The following is an 8,127-nucleotide window of genomic DNA, read 5'->3' as shown; positions in this document are numbered from 1 at the left end:
ACAAATTGGTGAAACCCAAAACATTCAAAATGGCTTGTGTTGTGCCCAAAAATGTGCAACCCATTTGGGCTGGGCTTGGTCCTAAATCCCTTTTTTTTTCTCCTCTGGAAAAAATTCATGAGGATTCCATGCAAAACCTATTGTTTAGAACTTTAAAGCCTGTTTGATAAGAGATTTTTAGTAATATTGTTTAAATGCTTGAAAATATGTGTGAGTGAAAAAACTTAGTGGAAATACGTATTGTATTATTTAAATAATAAAAATTGTTGTTCAAACAACGTTACCAAGCTGGTCCTAGATCTTTCAATGAAAGAGTGTCATTCATATATATATATATATATATATATATATATATATATATATATATATATTTCAAACACAACAAAACACATTAACACACAAATACAATTCCATTAAAAACTCTATTCACTTTGTATTATGAATATTTTAATTTTCTCTTAAAAAAAAATAATAATAAAAAACTCACCACCAGGCTACTAGCATGTGTGTTCTGTCAAGACTCCAACGTTGTTAGCCGAGACCACTGGCATATGTGCTCTATCAAGATTGTTTGCGAAGACCCTTCGTGCTTTCGAGGGAATAATTAATAGATACTCCCATAAATATAAAAGGAGAGAGCATTACATTACCATACTCCTAAAATATCTAATAATTTTCCTTGTCAAGATCTTCCTCAATTTTTCTTAGAAAAGAGCAAGTCATTTTTTGATGTAGTGAGGGGCCTAAAGCATTTGTTCTTGGATTTTGGTATCATCATAATGCGATTCAAAGTGATACTTTGAAACTAAGGTAGAAACATCTAGACATGCACAGACCTTGTTCCTCACCAATAGAGATGAAATATCACCAAGAAGCTTTAACAAAACATACTAAAAAAAAAGGGTAGAAAAGGATGCCCTCTATTCGAACCAACATTTTCTGAACCTCTAGACACTAGAATTTTGCATAACATCGTGACCCCATTAAAATGCAAGAATACATTTGCAGACAGGATAAAGGGATTACCATTCACAGATTTACTAGCAATACAGATTGTTAGACCCGAAGTGTCACCCTCTCAGTAGGGACGGAAGAAATATTTGCTTCCATCGATAACTTCACTCGACTAAGGCCCTTTACTATTGCTAGAAGGACTTATGGTGTAGTGAGATCATTCCTCTGTTGGTTTGCAACAGCCAAATTTAACATATTACTGATCTCAGTTTGCTGCAATAGAAAAAAAAAAAACATTTATTAGTGCAATATTATTGAAAAAGCTAAAATAATAATTTGTTATCACTATTAGTGCAGTATTTTGTTTGTGTAAATAATTTATTATCAATACTAGAGCAGTATTATTAATAAAGCTAAAATAATAACCTGGTACATATGGATAGCCGCCTTTGAGGTCGTGAATAGATAACCATGTTGATGGTACCATGTTAGTCCACACCTAAATGGAAATTGTCATCCCCAACTACATGTTCAACTCACTCGTTCCAAAGTCAATGGTATAGTGCATGCTTCCTAAGCCAATTAACACCGGACTTTCCAATCAACTTTACACAATGCACAGATTTATTGAAATTGTCAGGTCACTTTGGATATCTTTGCAACAACCCAAACTGTTGAATGACTTTCTGGATGGTAATACTTCAAAATTTGGAATCATAACAATGGCGCTGTTGTAGTCCATATATATTTTTCTGCAAGACACCATGGATGCAAATAATTATCGTATGGTGTCCAAAAAACCTGCAATTCCAATTACAATAACTATATTATAATCAATCAAGATAATAATATACCTAGTAAATTAACCATTGATGCATCGTAATATATTACATGTTCATTGTTATGTGTGTCGTGATTAGAACGGTACGTAGGCAGAACATGCGTTGGTCTGTGAGTAAATGTTCTTTTGGTATCTCTCCTATACACAATTAATGATTGCCACTGATTTTAGGGTTTGGCAGTATCAAGGATAAACGCTACAGTATACAATATTGAATGAAAATAGAAATTAAATGCTACAATGAGTTAAACCATGCAACATCCATCTGAAAGTATATTTTTTACAAACCATCCATATAAAAAATTACATACTAAGAAAATAATTTTCAATTAAATTAGAGGTCCGAGAAGCTTAATACAATTGGGATACGAAATAAAGGAATGTAGGAATTATAGAGTGATACTTGCAAGAAAAGAAAGAAAAAAAAAAAAACACAATCAGATAATCATATAAACATCTTGTAAAAAATATAATCCTAAATAAAAACAAAATAACAATAATAAAAAATAAAAAAATTAATATATTGTGACTACTACAGTTTTTTATGCTTAATATTAAATATAACTTACAATGCTTGTAGTTCATAATAAAATTGAATGAAACTCAAATAAAGGATTTATGAAGCAAAATTTTTAATAATAACAATAATAGTTTTGGCAAAAATAATCATACACACAATAATTAGTATTAACTATAATATAACTATATATAATATTTATAAAGCATATGATTAATTTTCATTTCTCCACCTATAACCACCTTAAAAAGTGAAGATTCAAGAAACTTAATAAATTTTTATACCAACTAAACTATAAAGAAAAAGAAACATAAATGTACGATTTATTGTACTAAATAAAAATAATAATAATAATGCACATACATATCTTTATTATAAACCAACAAACATATTGTACAATATATTTTTTTTCCAAGTAATAGATGCAACAATTGATAATAACAAAGTAAAATTGATTATAAAAAGATCACAATAATACAATTTGTGTCATATACTAAATAATTTCAAAATTAACAAAACACATACATAAATTTAATTATAGAGTTAAGATGCTTACCACAATTGTGATACCAATTGAAATAGTGAGAACTATAGAGTGATGCAAAAAAAAAAAAAAAACACACACACACACACACACACACACAATCAAATAATAATAAATAAACACAAAATAACAACACCAAAAATGCTTGTAGTCCTAACCATAAATAATTTATTAATCTAAAATTTGAATAACAACATCAACAATAATCATAATCATAGGCATACAAATAAGATTAACTACAACCGTATATTATTTTACAGTGTATTAGCTTCTAATATTTTCAAAGCATATATTTATATCATAATAATAAATTTGTTAATTTCTAGAGCGGTAAGTTGCAAAGTAAAAAAAACTTACATTAACTCAAAACTTACAATTCTTAGTTGTGCACACTAAAGCAAAACAGAAGAGTAACTAAACAATCGAAGGATGTAACTTTGTGAGGAAATGCAATCCTTCAACGAGGGTACTTGCCTTTTATTACAAAGAGAAGAAATAAAAAGATAAAAAAAGAATCTATGAGAAAGATTTTAGGCGTGATATCAATAGGTGGTTTTATTGGGAATGATCAATGAATATATTCCAAGCAGAGAATAAAAATCAAAGGAAAATGTGAGGTGATAGGTTGATTGACTCCTCTCAGAGTACTTTTACAATACGAAATGAAAGAACACACAAACCAAGTCAAAAAATACTACTGAAGAATAAGAATGTGTACCATATTCTTTTTATTCAGACAACTCTCTCTCTCCTCCAATTTTCGACAAATAAATTGTAACAATTTTTTCCCCTTCTATTTTGGCAATTCCATTGCCACAAATCTATTCCTAAAAAAAAATTTCCTTCTATTTCGACAATGTCATTGCCACAAATCAATTACAACAATTTTTTTTTCCCTTCTATTTCGACAATATCATTGTCACAAATCCTTTTCCACAATTTTTTTTCCTCTATTTCAGCAATGTTATTGGCACAAATCAATTGCCACATTTTTTTTCTCCTCTGTTTCAACAATGCCATTGCCACAATTTTTTTCCCTTCTATTTCAACAATGTCATTGCCACAAATCCATTGCCACAATTTTTTTTTCCCTTCTATTTCAATAATGTCATTGCCACAAATCCATTGCTACAATTTTTTTCCCCCTTCTATTTCGGCAATACCATTGCCACGATTGGTTTCCCTTTCAGGCACTCCCCCTAACATGCATTTTGGGTACTTCACGAACAGAACAAGAATTTCGATAATCTCATTACCGAAATTCAATTTTTTTTCCCTCCTCATCACATCACTTACCTTTCTTCTCTCTCAATACCTTTTCTTATAATTTCAACAATGGTGTTGCCAAAATTCAGTCTATTTTCTTATTTTACCAAATAATTTTAAATAGTACCTATAACATCAATAAACTCCATTTATTGCAATATTTAGTCAAAATACTCATGTTCAATGTGTTTGTTTTTTCTTAAATTTCTTATAAGTTGCTCCAAAAAACATTTTTCTCGTTTCTATAAAAATCTTCTAATACCTTCATGTTATGAACTGATTCTAAAAAATTTTCTAACGGGGCGTGCAAGTTTACTCTTTGTTTCATTAGTTGAAACCCATTAGAACTTGAAACTTTCATTTTCTAAGCACACTTACTCATGCTTTTTGCCACAACTCCTAAATAAGCATTCAACCTATCTCACACCACCAATAATATCCTACAAATGGGAAAAAATAAAAATAAAAGACAAATAAAAAAGGTAATAAGTCATTATATATCATGTCACACAATTAGTAATATGCTATTTCTGAAGAGTATTTGCAAAAGATTATAAGAATAATTAGTGTTATCAAGTAGAGTTTGTTTGGGAATATTTAGATTATAAGAATATATGCTAAAGATTATAAGAATATTTAGAATCCTTTTGAACGAATTATTTAAGTGAAACTATTTTTTTTTTACTACAGGTCTTATAAATAAAGCTAAAAATTAACTGAAACAATATCTCATAAATAATCCATATAATAAGACCATAAATATTAACATTAATAAGCTAAGTAGTAAAAATAAATTGACTTTAACAGCTAATGTCAAAGGCAACCTTATTACCCACATCCTTCATACCAAAATAAAAATTGAAGATAAAATCATAGAGCCAAAAAAATATAAAGACGAAAAAATAATAATAATAATAGAGATTAGAGCCTAAGAAGTGAAGATCATTTTAAATTAGAAAAATTAGAGCCCGTTTAGTCATTGATTTCAAAAATTGTTATTTAAAATAATGTGAAAATTGTGATTTAAAAAGTGTTATTAAAACGTGTTTTTAGTGTTTAAAAAATAAATAAAAAATTTGTTTGGTATCATAATTTAAATAACATGTTTTAGTGTTAAAAAAGCAAAAATATATATTTGGTATTTGTGTTTGATTTTTAAAAAAAAAAAAAAACAAAAAAAAAAAACAAAAACTGACCAAGTAGAATTTCGGATTTGACCGTGCATAGACTTTGGGATAATTGTGAGAGGGAGAGATGAGACATACCTGATCAAGTTTAAACACTAAACACCTGAACACCTGTGTTTAAACTTGACGACCATAAAGCCCTTTAATTACCTTCTTTCCAATCCTTCCATTCCAAAATAAACGTGTTCTCTTCCAAACTCCAATATAACACGTTGGCTTAGGAGTAAACATTCTTTATTCCACCCCCTCCCACACTTGAACCACCAGTCTTTGCTCTTTATTGCCCAATCCTTCAAAAAATAAAAGTTTAAGCAAGCACTAATTAGCTAAATATTAAGTGCAATATGAAACCCTAATAATCAAAACCTTTATAACTAAAATATTAATACAAATGATTCTCAAAAAAAATATATATTAATACAAATTTAACATGAGTGTTGTTGACAAAAAACATGTTTAAAAATTTCGTAATCTTTCGAAGAAAGAGCAAGGAACTTTCTTATGCAGAATCTAAAGGGAAAGCATTTAAAATTAATAAAAATTTGGGTTAAACAATAATACACATGCTTAATCCCAAAAACAAACCCAATAAGAGATTCTATCTAAACAAACACTAAATATAGATCCAACAAAAATTCAAGCTTTTGGGTGGTACAAATTCTAGTGCATCATGTTGATGAAAACAACAAAAACATATAGAAACGGCCCACAGATGAGTACCTTTGCGAGCGTTGAAAAGGCTTTACCTTCCTTCATATTGCACAATCGAGGCTCACTAATATGAAGGCTCTTCTTCTCTTTGAGGTTATTAGGGGTGTGGAAGATGAGAAAGTGTTGAGGAGTATATAAAGAGAGACTGCAGAGTGAGAGGTCTCATCAGTGGGTAGGTGAAAAAATTAAAGAGGCTGTGAAGTGATGATGACTTGATTGGAGTCTGCAAGATTCGTACGGACTGAAACAAAAGAACGGAAAACACGTTATAGTACGATAGTTAGCGTAAACAAAAGAGCGGGAAAACACATTAGACAAATGACTTGATTGGAGTCTGCAAGATTCGCACGGACTGAGACAAAAGAACGGAAAACGCGTTACAGTGCAATAGTTAGCGTAAACAAAAGTGAGGGAAAACCCATTAGACAAGCGGGTCCTGCTCACTGGACGGTTAAAATATGGACGTATGTTCAATTTTAAACAAGTATTCACATCGTAATATAGCGTCATTAAACACAAACTCCATCCTTTCTTATTAATTTAACTTTACGAAAAAAACTAGTTTTTTTTTTCCTTCCAAAAATAAAAGATATATTAGGTTTGAAACTTTGATTTGAGTCATTCGACCTATACAAGAGGAAATAAATAAATAAATTATAAATTTCATGACCACAAAATGAATTATTATTAATTGGGATTTAGTAAAGTATGCTCTTAAAGCATACATTAATAAACCATTTTAAGTAACTCTTTATGAAAAAGTAATTAAATATTTTAACAGTTTTTTTAATTTCCCATAAAAACTTTCTCAAAATAAATGGTTAATATGTGTCCTGAGGGTACACATTAACAAGACTCTTATTAATTTTGGCTTTCACCTGCCATAAGAGGTAGATTCAGAATTTTTGTTCAAGATTATAAAGATATTTAAATTAATCAAAATTTCATATAAATTTTTTTTAAATATATCGAGTTATAAAAAAATAAAATTTTATAATTTTCTTCTACGAATTTTCAAAACTTGAAGTTGTTACATAATCTAGATCTATACTATATGAGTATTTGGATTCACGTTTGTATTTTTTGCATTTTATTTTCCAGCGCATATAAGTAGTGAATGCACATGGATTCACTGTGTAGGAGACAAAGTGCACTGTTCATGCACTGTTCACAGGTCCCACGACAATATTCACACATTTAAAAATTATTTTGCTACAATGTTTTCAGTTTTCAACAAAATAAATTGTATCCAAACGGACCCTATATATAAGAGGATTCTCCTCTTTTAACTATACTTTTATATGGTTCAAAAATATCTTCATTAATGAAGAGTAACTTTACTTAGAAATATGGTCATAAATGTCAAATAACAAATTTCATTTTAAATTCAAAAAGAGAATTCCAAAAATTTTGGATTTTTTTTCATTCACGTTAAAAAAAAAAATTACAATTACTACTTATCTCTAAAGTTTATCCTTTTATTTGTTTGAAAAATAAAAAAATTATTTATAAATTATAATATATGCAAATTATTAATTTTTACCCAAAAAAATAAAAGAACCTCTGAGCACGCGCTAATGCGTGTGCTCAGAGACTAGTTATATATAAGAGGATTTATCTCTTTCAACTGAACTTTTATTTGATTCAAAAATGCCGTCATTAATGAAGGGTAACTTCATTTAGAAATAGGGTCATAAATGTCAAATAAAAAATTTTATTTTGAATTCAAAAAAAAGAATTCCTAAAATTTATGATCTTTTTCCTTCATGTTCTAAAAATAAATTACTGCTTATCACTAAAGTTTATCATTTTTATTTGTTTGAAAATTTTAAAAATATATATTTCTAAATTATAATAGATGCAAATTATTAACTTTTACCAAAAAAATAGAAAAACTTCTAAGCACACGCGTGAGCATGTGATCAGAGTCTAATAATACTATAATAGAATATAGCATATATATATATATATATATATATATATATATAAAAGAGGATTCCACTCTTTCAATTAGATTTTTATTTGATTAAAAAATACTCTCATTAATGAAAAGTAACTTTATTTAGAAATAGGGTCATAAATGTCAAATAAGAAATTTCATTTTGAA

The 8,127-nt window shown here is 28.6% G+C and overlaps 1 long non-coding RNA gene across 2 annotated transcripts; it reads right to left on the bottom strand.

Annotated features, from left to right (window-relative positions):
* Positions 1–837: 837 nt before the first annotated feature.
* On the bottom strand, positions 838–6,172 carry LOC126723528 (uncharacterized). Of its 2 annotated transcripts, none has more exons than XR_007654371.1 (4): positions 6,030–6,172; positions 5,388–5,599; positions 1,381–1,706; positions 838–1,227 (listed from the first exon to the last, which is right to left on the bottom strand). It is a non-coding gene; the product is annotated as an uncharacterized LOC126723528 (long non-coding RNA). The 2 variants fall into 2 exon arrangements; XR_007654367.1 differs by having other exon boundaries at positions 1,381–1,755; positions 6,030–6,171.
* Between the last annotated feature and the right edge of the window lie 1,955 nt (positions 6,173–8,127).

Source organism: Quercus robur, chromosome 1, assembly GCF_932294415.1.
Source record: "Quercus robur chromosome 1, dhQueRobu3.1, whole genome shotgun sequence".
Taxonomy (NCBI): Eukaryota; Viridiplantae; Streptophyta; class Magnoliopsida; order Fagales; family Fagaceae; genus Quercus; species Quercus robur.
Note: the sequence above shows the minus strand (reverse complement) of the source record. Positions and strands in the feature narration are given on the sequence as shown.